The sequence below is a fragment of the Ursus maritimus genome, unplaced genomic scaffold (genome assembly GCF_017311325.1).
Source record: "Ursus maritimus isolate PB19 unplaced genomic scaffold, ASM1731132v1 scaffold_2, whole genome shotgun sequence".
Classification (NCBI taxonomy): Eukaryota; Metazoa; Chordata; class Mammalia; order Carnivora; family Ursidae; genus Ursus; species Ursus maritimus.
In genome coordinates this window covers 98,102,164-98,120,371 of record NW_024424452.1, presented here as the reverse complement: position 1 = coordinate 98,120,371, position 18,208 = coordinate 98,102,164, and the positions used below count along the sequence as shown (strand labels likewise).

The following is an 18,208-nucleotide window of genomic DNA, read 5'->3' as shown; positions in this document are numbered from 1 at the left end:
TGGCAGACTGAATATATTCATTTACCTCTACTCTTTAAGGAGGTCTTCATGAAAAGACATAAAGTGTTTTTAAAGGAATGGAACCATAAGAGGGCTGGTAAACTGGAAGGACTACCAAAGAGCCAGAAAATTTCTGACTGATGGAAAAAACAAGTCAGGAAAAGTTTTATCCTCAAACACCAGAAGGAAGACTTGCCCTTTCTAAAGAAAGGCTCAGAGTGAGCCACCACAAAGACAAAGAGTGAACTGTGGTAACAATTAAATAGGTAATTCTTTTGGCACTACTAGACCATTTAGACAGCTTGCCCTCCTTCCCAACCTCTTCGTAGACAAAGTATATAAAGCAGGGTTTTTAGCCGTCATGGATAAAACTTGAATTTGTTCCCCTATATGCGAAAAGAGTCAATATATTATTGGAGCCTATAAGAGAAGCAAAGCAAAACCAAAAGTAATACTGAACCATCACACTGGTCACTCAGGAAATTAATAGAAAGAGAAGGCAGCTCCATCCAGTGGTGAAACACACTAAACACTCCACCCTGGAGTAAAGCTCCCTTTACTTTAGGAATGATAAAGGTTCCAACAGGCCTGACAATATTGTAGAGTCTAGAACTAGCCTTCTCATTTAAGAGTGTGGCATGTCAGGAAAACAGAACTACACAACCATACAACTTCTGAAGAAACACACACCAAATGCCTACAAAAATCAACTAAATCTTTATTCAAAAATATGAACAGAAAACAAAGATTCCAGGCACTTAAGGAAAACTAGTAACAGAAAAAAAGAAAAAATGGCATCAGAGAAAACAGATAATTTAAGAAAAAGAATAAATACACTTTAAAATACATATAGAATTGGAATTTCTGTTGGTGAATTGGTAGGCATTGTGAATAAGGAGCTAAAGTAACTAACAATAATATAAAACAACAACAAAAGAAATTAATACAAATTTGAACTTGGAGGAAAAGAAAGGAAAATTCCTAAGAAACAGAAATGGGAATTGAAAAACAAGACAATAAATATAATGTTGTAGACGTAGGAGATTATAACATAAAGAAGTAAATTCAAACAAGGCACTTGGGTTCTAATACCCATGTTGGAATAGAAGAAAAGACATTTGGTGCATAAGTGTGTAGTAATTGAAACTCAGAGATTTATATAAAACCAGTCTGCTTTCTCAGTGAAAGAGAGACTGTTCAATAGTTCATGTATATGACAAGGACATTTATCTTTGCCCAGAGCTTAAGGTTAGCAAAGAAAATGTATCAGAGAAATATGGGAATTCAGAGTCAGAATTTAATCTATTTGAAAAAAGAATTTCCATGCCAACAAAATAAACTGTTCCCAGTCTGCTTTCACTACATCTGATATCTGGCAGAAACAAATCTAAAACTGTTTTGTGTCAATCCTCCCACAAACAGGACCCCAGAACTGGCACAGAAAAACCATAATCCACTGAAGATGAACTCATGATCAAAAATTACAGAACACATGCAAAAAATGATCGAGCATAAGTAAGAGTCATAAGTTACAACAAACAAAAGGATTTGTACCTCAAACACTTAAGATAATATAATGCTCATAAATAGATCATAAAATAATTATAGTTAAAATAATTTAAATGGCAAAAGGAGGTAGAAATTAGAAGAGATATAGAGGACACTATAAAAAGAAACAGATATATTGAAAGCGAACCAAATATAGCAGGTAGAAAAGGAAAATAAAGTCATTGAAATAGAAACCTAAATGGATGGACTAAACAACACACTAGACACTGTTGAAGAGATAATTAGTAAACTGGAAGACAGACTTGAGGAAAATATCCTATTATAGCACAAAGGCATAAAGGGCTGAAGAGGAATAAAGAGAAGTTATAAGAAATGGAAGGTAAAATGTGAAGATCCAGTGCATATCTAAGAGGAGTTTCAAGAGGAGAATACAATGAAAATGTGGAGAGGCAAAGAGATCATGGTTGAGGATTTTTCAAAATTGATGAAGATACGAATCCTAAAATCAGAGCAAGCCTTAAAGAAAAATAAATAAAAGGAAACTCACATCTTGACCTACTGTTGATAAACTCAGAACATCAAAGGCAAGGAAAATCTTAAAGTCAACCAAAAAGAAAGGACAAATTATCCCTAAAAATAGAAGCCACAAATGATATCTTCAAAATGGTAAATTGTTTTTCAAGAGAAAGAGAAAAACACACATTTTTAGAACTTCGAAGACTGAATTTAGCAAAACATTCTCAGTGAAAGAACTGCTCAACAACCCACTTTGAGAAGGAAATTGGACTCCAAAGAAATGAGTGCTAGTAAGAAGCAATAGGAAGCAAAGAAATTAGTAAGCATGTGAGTAATTTAAAAATAACTGTGAGTAATTAAAAAATAACTGGAAATAAATTCTGACAAGAATAGCATTTAAGTTTAAAGTGGTTATTCAGTTTAATTGTTGTAAGGTCCTAATTCTCTTTGGACAAAAGACATAGGCACTGATTAACTTTAGACTTTTATGTCAAATATGCATGTTAAAATTCCATTTTAATAATTAAAAGACTTGATATGGAATCTGTCAATTCACACCAATAGCAGGGAAAAGAGGGGAATGAGATAACTCAATCTAAAAGAAGTCAGGAAAAGAAAATAAAGAAGCTAAGTTAAAGCATTTGGGAATTGAAAGCAGAGTAATATATTTTGAAGTTATTATAATTACTCTTATTAAAGTAAATTACAGTCATCTAAACTAGGAATTACAATAAATGTAAACTAATTTAATTTATCTATGTGTGTGTATGTGATCCACAGAGATTAAAGGAATCATAAAGTTATGTAAAAAAAAAAAAGGAAGGTGCTACAAAAAAATAGCAATCAGACAATGAAAGACTTGGGAATTTCAAAAAGGTGATTGTTGAAATAAAAATTCAATGAATAATGTGATTAGAAAGAACAGCTCTCAAGTCCAAGCTAGTAACCAAGACATAAAATCAAAGAACTCTCCCATAACATAGCATTATTTGACGACCTACTATATACCACAGAATACATATTTTGCTCCTATTATGTGCCAGACACTGTTCTAAGGACATTACCATTACCAAATAATTGACATTGTTTATATAATGTCATTACCAAATAATCGACATTACCAAATAATCCAATAAAATATTATTACCCCCATTTTACAGACGGGAAAACTGAAGCACAGAACAGTTAAATAATTTGCTGAAAAGACAAAAGAAAAATAGCAAAGTTCAGAAACATGGAGGGTAGATCCCAAAGTTCAAATATATAGGAGTAAGAGTTCCAGAAGCAAAAATCAGAGACAACAGGAGGTAGAAACTAATTAAAAAATAGACATTATCATTTTTAACTCAAAAATTTTCTCTGAGTTAAAAATATAGTTGCATATTTTGATTAAAAGAGCCTACCACATACAAGTATAATAAATGGATAAAATGTCTATGCCTATAAATGGTCTAGATTCTGAAAATAAAGAGAAAAGTCAAGAAAGCTTCCAGAGTGGAAAATCTGGTATCTTACAATGAAATGAGTATCAGATTACTCTTTAACCTCAGTGAGTGCTAGAACACTATAAATAATTTCCTCTCCACATTCTGAAGGAATATTAATAGAAACTATTGGTTATAAACGAAGACATAAAGAGAGAAAGATAAAAAGAAATTTTGGGATACACAAAGCAATAAAAAAAAATTACCATCCATGCACTCATGTGAAAAAGTGTGAGCAGATACAACAGAAAAACATAAAAGGAATACCCACAAAAATTATGTTTTTCTATCACTCTTCTGAGATACAAGAAAGAATGGCAACAAGAAAAACTGATTAAAAAAAAAGAATTCCATTGGACTGTGAGATTGAATCATTCATCTTAAATATTAGAGGACTGGTTATATAAAATTGCATTCCTTTTTTACATGTCCATTCACCTCAGTTATTTCTCCAGTATATAATATTTATATTATAATGTAAATGCACTTCAAATACATTTATAGTACTATACTGGAAAAAATCCATGTATAAGTGGATCCACACAGTTCACACTCATATTGTTCAAGGATCAACTGTATATATGAGAAAATAACTATAGACAATATTCCTCATTAACACAGATGCACAGTATCTAAACAATTTTACAAATCTAATTCAACAATTTATAAAGTGGATAATACAGCATAATCAGGTATAATTTATCTCAGGAACACAATATATATATATTTCAGAAGAAATATATTTGCAAATAAATTACAAAATGAAATGAGCGGTGCTTTTAAATGTTTTACATTGTCTTTTTAAAAAAAAAAAAGTTTATCTACATAGTTAGACTTCAGTTCTTTGCACAATCCTGCAAATCCCTGAGCACTTTTGAAATAGAGGGAGAAAAATATCATAAGCATTAAAGGTGTCACTGAGGCTAATGTAACATGAGTCTCGGCTCTGGAAGAGTTCGCCTTGAGTTATTCTAGCTGAGCCAATTAAGCACCTGGCAGTGCCTTGAGTTATTCTAGCTGAGCCAATTAAGCACCTGGCAGTACAGGCAGTGAGAGCACCAGGGCGCTCAACCAGCCACCCTGATGCTTGAGAGACCCCTCCCATGCCACTGTGAGCTCTGAATGCTGGGGACCAGAGAGGGAGATACACAGTGATTAGAAGAAACAAAGAGGCAGGTATTAACTGGAAAATTGAGAAGAGCTTTAACAGAAGTGCTAAAAATCATGTTTGTAATGCTTAATTTACTTTTATTTTCAGAATTGTCCCTAGAAATGTAGATCACTCTCCTTTATTTCTAGTACAAAAGATTTTTAAAAACTATCTTTGTGGCACTCCTAGGTTAATGGACCCCCCTTTTACCTTTTATTCTGTTATACATTAAGGAAAAATATCAGATATTTCTTCACAGTTAATTAATGTTAATAGTAATTCTAGGATAAAATAATAAATGGTAAGTTAGTTTCTGAAGTAAAATCATACATTGCTTTTAAAGTTTATTTCCACAAACTGCTTAAAATTCAAACTAAAATTGTATTATACCTTCCAGTAAAAACCAGATGGTTGGATTAATTTTTATAAAAGTAAAGATTTACATAATCCATATACTCAAAAATCGCTCTTTGTTCTTTTAAAAATATCTTTTAAAATTTAATTTTATAATCACCTTGAGCTTACCCCTCTCTGAAGGTCTTGCATAGTCCATAGGCAAATGGAAGAAAATTTTGATGGGTAGGGCAAAAGGACTCTTTCCTGCCAAAGCCTAGAGGAAAAGAACAGTGGGTCCATAAAGGAACCCACTTTCCAGACAAATGTTATTGGTCTTTATATCGTAGTTCTTTTGTGTGAGCTTTTTAATTAGCTGCTTACAGCACAGTACTAATGACAACGAAGTCACAGTGTGAACACTTACTGAGCAAGACAGAGGTATAAAGAGAAAAGATCCATGACCATGAATTGCACCCAAACCCCATTCAGCTATCTTATAAACCAATATTGCTGATTATAACGAGAACAAGGTAGGAAGATACAAATGGTTCAGGGCAAACCATCATCATGATCAGAAAAAGAATGCAGAGTACTAACCCTGGAGACTGAGTTTGCAGCATTGCTACATTAGACAGAATAGCCCCTTATTGATAAGGTATTATCTCCTTAATAACTTGTAATGTCCCATTGTATGCATTCCCCTTATGTTTTAATGACAATACAACACCATAATAATAATTATTTTATTAAAAATATTTAAATATAACTATCTGCACCCTGTACTTTGCTCTCAGAAGAGAAAAAAATATGTTTTTTGAATATTCATTGCCTTTGTTAATTTTTAGCCCTTCAAAAATATTATTTTATTTTAATCCCTCTGCTGATCCTGACATTCAGTGGCACTTTCATTTATTTATTTTTTTTAACATTATTCTTTTTTAAAAGATTATTTGAGAGAGAGAGAGAGCAATTCCGAATGGGGGGAAGGAGCAGAGGGAAAAGGAGAAGCAGACTCCCTACCAAGCAGGGAAGTCCGATGTGGGCTTTGATTTCAGGATCATAACCTGAGGAGAAGGCAGCCGCTTAACCGACTGAGCCACCCAGGTGCCCTCAGTGTGTACTTTCAGTCAGAAGCACAAGACATCTATTTTTTTTTAAGATATATTTATTTATTTATTTCAGAGAGAGCGCGGGGAAAGGACAGAGGGAAAGGGAGAACCCTCAAGCAGATTCCCCACTGAGCGCTGAGTCTGACGCGGGGTGGGGGGGGCCTTAACTTCACAACCCTGAGACTAAATCAAAAGCCGGCCACCCAACCAACTGAGCCATGCAGGAGCCCCAGGACAAGACATCTAATTGGTAGATAACGTTTGATGCATTTATCTGTCACGCTGAGACCACAGGCAAACCTTAAGATCATGCACTTTCTATGTTCAAATATAGATTTAACACCAAGGTTTTATTTATTCTATTCTACTTATTTTAGTAAACAAATAGAAATTACACTTGGCTATGGTTTGGTTATAGTTAATTCAGATTTTTCTATAGTAATGTCCTAGGCTGGATCCTCTGAGAAGCCAGATAAAGATGAAACTAACAGGGCAAGAGTTCTATCAGATAAAATGCCTGGTGAGAGAAAATGGAAGGCGCTAAAAGAACTGTCAGGCCACAATGCAAGTCTGACCCCAGGTGAGGAAATGCAAGAGGAAAGAAGGAGGAAAGGTTGAATGGAAGGAAGCATTCCAAATTGTCATGCAATCTAATGAAAGTTGGGCAATAAGGTTTGGAAGGCTTGAGCCAAAGTAGGCCATCAGAGGTGCCTCCATGTTTTCAGTAACAGGCCTTCCTTAATATCCCTGTCACATTCAGTCACTGGCTGGAGCAGGGCAAACAAAGCGACGGTTCTCAGAGGGCAGCGCCTGGAGCCCTGGGCCAATTAAAATCCCTATGGTTGGAGATGCAAGGCTCATTTTCAAGGCTGCCACAACTGTCTGCTGTTAAACTTGGAAAATACTTTTCCAAAGTTATGAGATACATAATTTTGATAAAATATCACTACATCGAAGTGACAACTTTAAATTAGAAAAAAAAAACCTGCAGTGCCCGGTTTTTAAAAATCTCACAAAGATTCTAATTGAGACCATTGTTCATCTATTAGTGTTAACATGAATCAATTATGATATCAAATACTACAGTAACAACATATTTCACTTCAAATATTTTTCATGGTAATTCTAAAGAAAACTCTTGATTTAAAGCAAAATGGTGGAGATAGAGAAATTTAAAATATTTTTGTAGGTGGTTTTAGAAAAGCAGATAAGAAGATAAATGATGCAATGGAATCAAAATTATATACACTTCTCTTGAAAATATGGTATTTTAATCAATTACCTTTCTCATTTCATTTGCTTTTCCAGAAAGCCCATGAATGTTGGTATATCTACAAGCAAGATAAACTTCCTTAAATGCCAAAGAAATTTGTGACATCCCAAGAAAACATCAAAAGGAAAGAACAGTATTAAAACATCTCACCCAACCACATAATGATGACCAATCTATTTTCAGAAGTTCATGGTTTTAAGTAGCTAGAGAATAATAAAAAAACTTTTCCGCAAGCCTTCTATATGTAACAAAATAAAGCTTGCATGCTTTCCCTGTGCATTTCATAAGGCACACCTTTTGATTTATGTCCACCAATCTATTGTAACCATTATTGTTTTCGGTCTTTTGCCTCCAAAAATGTCCTTGGATTTTTCAAAACTATAAATGTCAAGTGATTTGTTGTATTCCTTAAAAATACACTGAGCCAGAATAGTGAAGGGAGGATGCCAGGCCAGGAAGGGGAGCCCGGGTACCTTCCAGCATGTGAGATCCAGCACGCCTCACCCGCTGCTCCCCACAGACCTTCACCCCCACCATGACTGAGCTAATCCAGAAGAAGTTACAGGGAGAAGTGGAGAAATAGCTACAAAAGGACTTGAGTAAATCCATGTCAGCGAGGCAGAAGCTTGAGGTGCAACTAACAGAAAATGGTACCATGAAGGAGAAAACGGCCCTGCTGGACGGGTCCAACGTGGTCTTTACACTTCTGGGTCCTGTGCGGGTCAAAGGGGAGCGGGGACAGGCTCAGGCCACAGGGTGGAAGAGGCTGGACTCTCACCGCTGAAATCAAGGGATAGGAATCCCAGCTGCCAGGCCCTGAAGGGCAGTCGGAGCAAAAGGGGAAAGCCTGGCTCAGCCGCAGCACGAGTTCCAGCGCACCCAGGCTCCAAAACAAGGGCTTCTGGGAAGGTGGTGGGGGCGGTGGAAGGACCGGGAGGGAGGGAATGGGGCAGCTCTAGGGTCTGTACTACAGCTAATAAAGTGTGAAAACACCCGGCTGTTTTCTGACCAGCCGAAACAAAACAGAATAAAAAGAGAGAGCCAAAGTTAAATTATTCAGTAAACATATCCAGGGTATTTTAGGAGTTTGTTAACGTTTTTTCTCAGTTTGCTATTATAAAATATTTAATAGTACTTTAATTCCTACATATTTTAATGCATTTGCCCCAGATTTAACAACTCAAATCTCACTCTAAGCAAGGACTCTTGAATGCTATTTTTGTTTTAAAATATTCTATGAAAACATACAAATAGTCACAAATATTGTGCTTTCGTTCTACTTCTAGGTATTTATCCTAAGGAAATAATCCAAAATGTTAGAAAATAATGTGCTCTCAGATGTTCCTCACAAGATATTTATAATATTAATATATTAAGGAAAATTACAACATGAGGGGAAGTGTACAATTACAATATATCTACTCAATAGAATATGAGGCAAACATTTAAAATTTTGTTTTAAAATTATAAGGAAATGTGAACAAGGGTTATGATATCTTATGTTAAAAATATAAGTGATATATAACACATAAGTAGCTCTATTTTTTAAAATCCTAAAAATACTATCAGAAACAACACTAGTATTACATTTACATTGTTGAGGTGTGTGTTACTTAATATCTAGTTTCCCATATTTGGTAACATCATTATATTGCTTTTCAGAATGGAGAAATGATTAATTTATATCCACCAGAAAATGAAGGATTGCAATACTTTCCAATTCATTCTATGAGGCCATCATTATTCTGATACCAAAACTAAAGAAAGATCACAAGAGAAAATAAGCAGAGACCAATATCCCTCATGAACATAGATGTAAAATGTTTAAACAGAATTTTACAAATCTAGTTCAACGATTTATAAGATGAACAATATATCATGACCAAATATGATTTATCCCAGGGATGCAAGGCTGGCTTAATACTAAGTATCAACCAATATAATTCACCAGTAATAACAAACTGTAAAAATTCAATATGATTATCTCAGTAGACATAGAAACAGCACTTGAAAAAAATCCGGCACCCATTCTTTATAAAAACTCTTACCAATCTAAGAATAGAAAAGAATTTCCTCAATCTGATACAAGGCATCTGTAAAACACCTACAGCTAACATCATATTTAATGGTGAAAGTCTGAAGGCTTTGCCCCCCAAGTGAGGAACAACAACAAAAAAATATGTCCATATGACAGATCAGGTTCTTAAACTCTTCTCTTCCCATGACCTTGTGTTCCACTCTACCTCAGCCACTAAAGCCCACAGTCATACATAAGGCCTAGTCACTACCAAAGATTGCAACCCCTCCCTCACCTTAATCTCTAAGGATATCCTTTCTAATCACTATCATCTATCTTTCTAGCCCCTCCTTTTAATCAGTTAGCTATTGTTTTAACTATACAACCACAAAATTTGGTGGCTTGAGATAACAGCTTTTTATTATTATTATGAGTCTATGTGTTGATTGGACAGTTCTGCCGGGCTGAGCTGGGCTGATCTCAGGGAGTCTTGTTCACCTGTGGCCACCTGGCAAGTAGGCTGTGGGCTAGCTAGGTTGGCCCCAGATGGGATGACTCAACTCTGCTTCATGTGATTTCCCATCTCCCAGGCTGATTCTCATGACAGAGGCAGGGACCTAAGAGAATTGGTAGATATACTTAAGACCTTATACCCTAAAACGACACTGGGTCACTTGAACCACATCCTGTTAGTGAAGGAAAGTCAAAGGCCAGCCTAGATTCAAGAAGAGAGGGCTGGATCCACGTAGGGATTGAAATCTAGGGCCATATTTTGCAATCAGTCTATCATCTCCCTCTACCACTCTGATTTTACATCCTTCCACAGCACCACCTACGATCTATCAAACCTACCCTTCTTGTGTAACCTCATCCTCTTGTGTCCTCATTTCCCTGGTATCTGGTTTAAATGCAATGGTCAATCATTATCATCATTTCCTTGCATTCACTCTCAACACCATGGCATTCTCTTAAATTACATACAGGCTGGTCCAAATCACAGCTCTAGTTCAGTGCACCTTTCTTTGAACTTTACTCCTGCGTTCCTGTTGCTGAAGGTAGCTGGAGAAAAAACGCACAATGACACTGACTTTTCAGACTTTAAATTCAAGACCATGAGCCTCATGAAGGTCCACCATGCTGCTGCCATTCCCTCCCACGTCCCTAGTGCTTTTACTTTGCATCTCCCAGAGAATTATTTCAAGCCTTCCCTCTCCTCAAACCTTCAACACTAGCTCTCCTATGCTCACTCTCAGCTGGAGACTTGTTTCCGATTTCAGAGAGACAATGGAAGCAAAGAGAAGAGACCTTTCATACCTCATCTGCCACCTATCAGCATCTCTATTTCCTTGGACTACTAGAAATGTAGAGATGTACTATGAGAGATTTATACTCCCACCTTCCTGGGGAAGCCAATCCATCTATTTCCATACTAGCTTCCATTCCTTTTTTTTTCTTTTCCTGCATCATCCATTTCCCCCTCCTGCACTAGGTTATTCCCATCATCAATAAAAATCCTCAGAAAAAAATTTAAAACTTCAAAGAATCCTACTTCTCTCTCCAATGATCTCATTGTCTCCTATTCTCCATATAGCAAATTCTCAAAAGTTTTACCTGCTCTTTCCATTTCTCCAATTCTGCCCTCCCATTCTCTTTTACAGTCACTCCCTTCAGATTCCCATCTTATTTCACCTCCAAGAAACATCTGGCATGGCTATGATGGCTTTATTGAAAGCTTCTGTTCACTTGTCTGCCTATACGTCATGCTTGTTTTTTAATATACTCATCTCCAGACTTTTGCACTGCTGTTCCCTCTACCTAGAATTCCCTTCCATCAAATATCAGTTTTTCTAGCTCCCCTACCACCTCCAAATCTTCGCTCAAACATAAGCTCAGGGAGGAATTCCCTAACTACCTCATTTAAAATCGGTATCATATACGGCAGAGATGGCACTCACCATCTCCCTTAACTAAACCATACCATTATTTCCATTCATTCTACGTATTTATTTTTTTCTGTCTCTCTTTACTAAAATGTTAGTCCTATGAGAACAGGGATATTTTTCTATTGTATTCACTCTGTATCACTAGCACATAGAACAGTGTCTGACATAGAGTAAGAGCTCAGTAAATATTCATTGAATGAACTTGATGAATTCCCACTATTTCACAACTGAGAAGAACAAGTGTTCCACAGTGGTCATCATCATGTTCTTCATTTGAAACCTCAATTGTCACCATTCTGACAACACACACAAATCTTAACTCACAAATAGCTTGGTGTAAGACACCATAAAGAAATTCAGATAAAGATATAAACCTACGAAACACAGTACAGTCCAGGGAGTGGTTCCCAGACTAGATGATCCTGGGCATCTCTTTACATTTGCTCAACCACAACCTTCAAGGGCAGTGCCAGAGAGTCAGAATTTTTTTAGAAGGGTTCTAGGTAATGCTAATAACCAGCTGGATTTGGGAACTACCACAGCTTTCTCTTTGCCCATATATTTAAAAACTTGGGGAAGCTTGTTATTATATTTTTATAACCAAATGCAAATGTTTTCAGCATCGTACATTATACATTATCTTCCCATTACCTAAGACAATCACAGCTGTTGTTTTACCATACACGTCACTGAATAAGATCACTTTTTCTGCCGTCAGACCTTTTGCTATCTGTCAAAATGTGTTGACATTTAACATCACCAAAGGGGAAGATTCTATCTTACTGCACAGAAAAACATCTCCAGTCTCCTCTCTAGATTTCTTTAAAACACTTACATTCGTGCATTACATTTAGGGTTAGCTCTATTTCCTTTGAAGGAAGTTTGTTTTAAAGAGTAGTTGAATTTTGTGATTTGCTTTCATCATTTCTAAAAGAGGAAAACAAACTCAAAATTATAAAATGACCCATTCTACATATACTAATCATCAGCACAACTTTTTGCTTTAACCTCACCCTTCTAATCACTGGGGAAAGTTTAGTTCCATGTCTTCCTTATAGTTTCCAAGTCACCTTCTTCATAAAAAATGGGTGAGGCTAACCTGGGTGGAATGGAGAAAACTGGCTTCAGACTCAGGAAGGTGTGTGCATCTTGCCACGTGACCATGATGAATGGTCAGACGTCCAATGCCAGTGCTGAGATATAGATGTATGCACACACATGTGCTTTAGATCTCCAAAGTAGAGCTGCATCCTCTTTTGAATTCAGTACTTTTTAAATTGTAGAATCACCAATAAATTGACCCACAGTGATTCTACCTTCATCCCCTTCCTTTTGGAAACTTTTTATCTGTGAAACCCATAGGAAGTCATGGTTTCAGGTGCAAAATAGATTTTAAAATATAATATAAAAATAACTGACATTTATGGAGAGCTTACTATACACTAAGCACAGTAGTTAATGTTTTAAATACATTATCTCATTGAATCCTATGAGATAGGTGTTATCGTATTCTTGCTGGTGTCTCTATTTTACTGTGGAAGAAACTGAGGCATAGACAGATGAAATCACTTGCCTGACCTCATACAACCCATAAGTGACTGATCCAAGACTCTGCTCCAAACCTGTTTGACTGCAAGGCTATCAATCACTAGGCTAAATTTCCTTGCCCTGATGTAAATTTAATCAAAGACTTTGTAGGTTTCAAAATAGTTCTCTTAAGGAGATATTGTCCTGAAAATTGAGAAGACTAATTCTTCTTTATTCAACTTGGGTCCACTTCAAGAGAAATGCCAAGTGTCTGGGAACACAGAGAGGAAAGGGGGCTTTAAAGAAAAAACAGACCACAGCTATAAAGAGTCAGATGGCCAACATCTGGACAGCTTGTGGTCGAGCTGAATTTGCTGCTGTGTGAATTACAAAGGTATGACAAATCTTTTACTCTGTTCTAATTTGGCTCAGCCGGCTTGCCTTCAGTTTTTTTGGCACAGCTTCCCACATTTGAACTCAAATGCCCTTTCATGAAGCAGTGTATTGCTGAGGATTATCATGCAGACTTTCTGTTTTGTTTTCCACCTCACTTTGTTTATGTGCTGCAGGGGAGGGATCTCATAATGTTTGATGGCTCTTTACATCATATTCTCTACCCTGTGCATAGAATGCCCCTTTGCATAAACCTTTGCAGTTATACAGGGATTTGTTTTTTGAGTCTGGTTCTCCAGGACACCTACAGGAGTCCTCTTTTCGCTTACCTCTTCGGATAGTCATGGGCTGAGGGCTCTTTGTGAGCTTTCTTATACATATTGCTTCTTCAGCAGTAGCTCCCCTTACATTCAAATGCATCAGGATAGTTTCTGTTGGCAACTTAAGGTTTCAAAGCAGATTTTAAGTCTTGATTAAAGCTTTCTATTATTATTATTATTGGTTTTTATTCCTACATAGGAAATAATTCATGTTGTAATATGGCAGGAAACATAGCTGCAACAGCAACAATACTGAGTCACAGAGGAAGGGCCAATGAACTGATCACTGTATGTATTACAACATGCCATTCATGCCACTGCGAGGCAGTCCTACAGATGAGGTAGTTCTGACTCTCAACATCTTATCGATGTGGAAAGTGAGGTATAGAGAGGTAAATGAACCCAGGACACATGATTCTGGAGTGGCACAGACACAATTAAAACTCAAGCCTGACTTATTTGAAAGTCATCATTTTTGACTATATTACACAGACAATGGAGGAGATCAATTTGCACTATGCTGGATCAGGAATGGGTGAACCCTTTGAGAATCTGGATAAATGTAATAAGGAAAAACAGGGAGAAAAGTAATAAATAGCCCACTTCTTCCTCTATAAATTGAGGCAAGCAACACACTTAAGAGGAGACACTGGTTCTAATCCCAACACCATGAGACAAAGTTTCTACTCGTGTGAATTAGGGAAATTGCTTCACCTCTCACAGGCCTGGGTGTCCTCATTAAATGAGCTTCAATTTAAGCTCAGTTTAAGACTATAACTATATAACTACTGTGAGAGTATTCTATTTATAGAGATGTCACCCTAAATTCCTTTTATGCAAACGTTAAGCTCTTCTCAGATGTCCTCCAAGATTCCTCACTTCCTAAATGTATTTCTAACATCATTTCCATGTTTGTACTTAGAGCTCTATTCTGAATGGCACACTCTTGAGTTACCATCCCTGTTCCATTGGATGTTGGAAATTTTGTCTTATATGTGCTTTGCTTTCAGAGATGGTTTGCAACTTCCTTCCCAAGAGGATATTGGTTTTTCTCTTAATGAAAAAAACTTCAGAGCAAAAGAAATGGCATGTATGGTTTTGTCATCTCTCAAACATCTAAGTACCCCCTGCAACTGAGTATAATTATTCACCATTCACCAGCCCTGAGTCAACCCACTACCAGGTTTATAATGACCAGATTGGGTTGCAGAGATAGGCAGGTGAGGGTTTGGCGGCAGTCTTAACCTTGCTATGGAATTCTAGAAGCCCCTCCAGGGACCTCCAAAAATCCTCCTATTCCTAAACTATTTTTCAGCAAAGTACAAGAGAGCTGAGGGAGACAGCAGGGGGAGAGAAGATGAAAAAGCAAGCTGGAGGCTGATCAAGAAATCATCAGAAAGGACAGTGATTTCCCCATGCAGAGAAGAAGTAAAAGATAAACCGCTTGAGGTGGCCAACTATTGAGGTATGGGGTTATGATAAAAGCAATGAAATCCTTCCCTACAGATAATAGAAACGTTTAAAGAAGGTGAAGAATCAAGTAGAGGAACAAGGAAATTACAGGCTGTTTTCACTTCCAAAGCCCTTCTAATGTTTTAGCACAAAAACGGGTGTGATTGTACAGCAATGTGGGGAAAAAAGCCCATCTCCAATATTTCAGACTTTATTTTTAATACAAAAAAAACCGCAATGAGAAAAATATGTAAGTAAAATCAACTTACACGAGGCTTTTTATTAAAAACAACAAATGACCCTAATCTCTAATGCCCATTAAATCCTTCTAAAATCTAAATTTTGAATCTTTCTTGAATCCTTTTTTTTTTTAATGATTTTTTTATTATATTATGTTAGTCACCATACAGTACCTCCCCGGTTTCCGATGTTGAATCTTTCTTGAATTCTATGTTCTTAATGCAAATGTTCATTTTATCTGCACTAAAAAACTTCATGATAATCAATGTATGGATGCATTTTTTTCTAGTTGGTTTTAATATTATGTTTGTAATTATTTATATCACAAAATGGACATTTGGACTTTAGTTAAAAATTTAATTCCCTATAATAACAGAAAATTCAAGTCTGACCTCCATTATTTAGATTTAGATGCTAGTATCTTTTTTTTTAAGATTTTATTTATTTATTTATTTATTTATTTATTTATTTATTTGACAGAGAGAAAGATAGCCAGCGAGAGAGGGAACACAAGCAGGGGGAGTGGGAGAGGAAGAAGCAGGCTCCTAGCAGAGGAGCCTGATGTGGGGCTCGATCCCAGAATGCTGGGATCACGCCCTGAGCTGAAGGCAGACGCCCAACGACTGCGCCACCCAGGCGCCCCTAGATGCTAGTATCTTAAAAACCATAGTCCACTGTAAATCAGAAAAAGTGTCTATCAATAATTCAAGATGCAGGGGCTCCTGGCTGGCTCAGTCAGAAGAGCATTGCAACTCTTGAACTCAGGGTGTGAATTTGAGACCCATGTTGGGTGTAGACATTACTAAAATAATAATAATAATAATAATAATAACTAATAATAATTCAAGATACATATGTATCAACTTTTAAAGTTGAAAATATTTTTAATGTGTGCATAAGTACACACAGTATTGTAATACAAATATATTCCTATCATTCTATCTATATATCAAGCTCTTAAAGGTTTTGTTTTTTTAAGATGGTGGAATTCTTAGAAATTTATTTTCTCTTTGCTTTTGTGCATTATACTAACTTTGCAAAAGACAAATATTACTTTTATAATGAGAAAATGGCTATTTTTAAACATTTTAAAATTATATTTCATTTGTCATCTCTAAGCTATCTTGATATTTGTTACCTAAATTATACGTTACTTATTGAAATTACTATGTAAACTGGTGAAGGTGAATGCCATTTGCTGTCAGAATATCTAAATATCAGATACACTTACTAAAAAGAGAAAATGTATTTCTGAAGATTAATAATATGAAACAATGCAAAGGCAGTGACAATTTTGGAATATCCAAAAACTGTCATAAGTCTCTTGATGGGGATTTACTATAAATAGCTAGGCTGACAAAGATATCTGTAAACACCGAGGCTTAGGAAAATAAATGGCAAAAATGATATGCTGGAATTTTAGAATTATTGTTCTTGTAAAAAATAGGGCTCAGATGACCTTTAAGGTCTTTTCCAACTCTAATTTCCTCAGTACACGTGACCCTTGAACAAGATGGGTTTGAACTGCACAGGTCCACTTACAGGTGGGTTTTTTCCGATAGATACACTATAGTACTGTAAATGTATTTTCTCTTCCCTGTGATTTTCTTAAAAACATTTTCTTTTCTCTAGCTTACTTTATTTTAAGAACACAATATATAATACATAAAACAAACAAAATATGTTAATCAACTGTTTATGTTATCAGAAGGCCTCTGGTCAGCAGTGGGCTATTAGTAGTTAAGTTTGGGGGGAATCACAAGTTATATGCAGATTCCCGACTATGGGGTTGGTGCCTCTAAGCCTACACGTAGTTCAAGGATCAACTGTATATAAGTTTAGATTCAAAGTCAGTTTATTTTGTAGGCTGAATAGCCTAATAAGGAAGCAAGTTCTGAAAATATGCAATTGAATGCCATTAATTCATTTTTGCTATTTTTACTTGAACTCATGAAACAAATGTAATTTGTGTTTTTAGTATTTAAGAAATCATCCATCAAAGATAAAGATTTGTCAAAATCCATTTTGGGGCAAAAAACAATTTTCTCTCTATTCTCTTAGGTTACTGGCTGATAAATAAATGGCAGACAGACAAACAGGGGAAAAAACAAACAAACAAAAACCAGACAAAGTTTAAAAACATGTACACATTCTATATAGAACCAAGAAAATGGAATTAACTCTCCGAAATAGCCTAGACCATTACCTTAAAAACCACCCTCAACTAAAGACAAAATAAGGATGTTGGGGGTTGAGGAGTCACTTATGGAGGTTACCAGGAAAGAACAGTGAACAAGGAAGGGTGTGCAGATTTGTGGTGCCTTCTCCATTGGTAAGTTTCTAGAGATTTGGTCATCCCATCTTCCTGGTCTTCCAGGAGCACCATGGGAGACACCCTTACAACTGCAGATTTCCTTTATAAATGCAAGTGTCTCTTACAAAAGACTAACTTCTACTCAGTTTTCAGAGCCTCACCTGCCTCTGTGGTTTCTTAAAAATAATCAGCCTAAAATAATCCTTATGCCAAAGAGGCATATTTGGAGGCACAAATTCTGCCCCAAAAAGCCAAAATGAAGATATCACATTCTATTACTTCATTTAAAAAAATCACTGGGGAAATAGTCCAGGAAAGTAACTAAAATGACCCAATGGATTCAGTGGCTTCCTATGAAGATTGGTTTAAAAGGCTGTGGTCCCTTACCCTAAGATGATTATTGCTGAAGCTCAAGACTGAATAAAGAAAAATAAATAATATTTGAAACTTGAGCAATATAGCAAGAGACATCAAGTAAGAGAAAATATTATTTACCTGACAGAATAAAAATGCAGTTTGTTATTCAACAGACTCTATAAGCTAAAAATTTAAATATAGTATGCCAGGTTTTATAAAAGCAATGTACATGAAAAAAATGTTATTTATTTTTGTTATGAATTTTGGT

The 18,208-nt window shown here is 36.0% G+C and overlaps 1 pseudogene; it reads left to right on the top strand.

The window, feature by feature from the left end:
• The first annotated feature begins 7,912 nt into the window (after nucleotides 1-7,912).
• Nucleotides 7,913-8,428, top strand: LOC103657761 (annotated as a pseudogene).
• The last annotated feature ends 9,780 nt before the right edge of the window (nucleotides 8,429-18,208 follow it).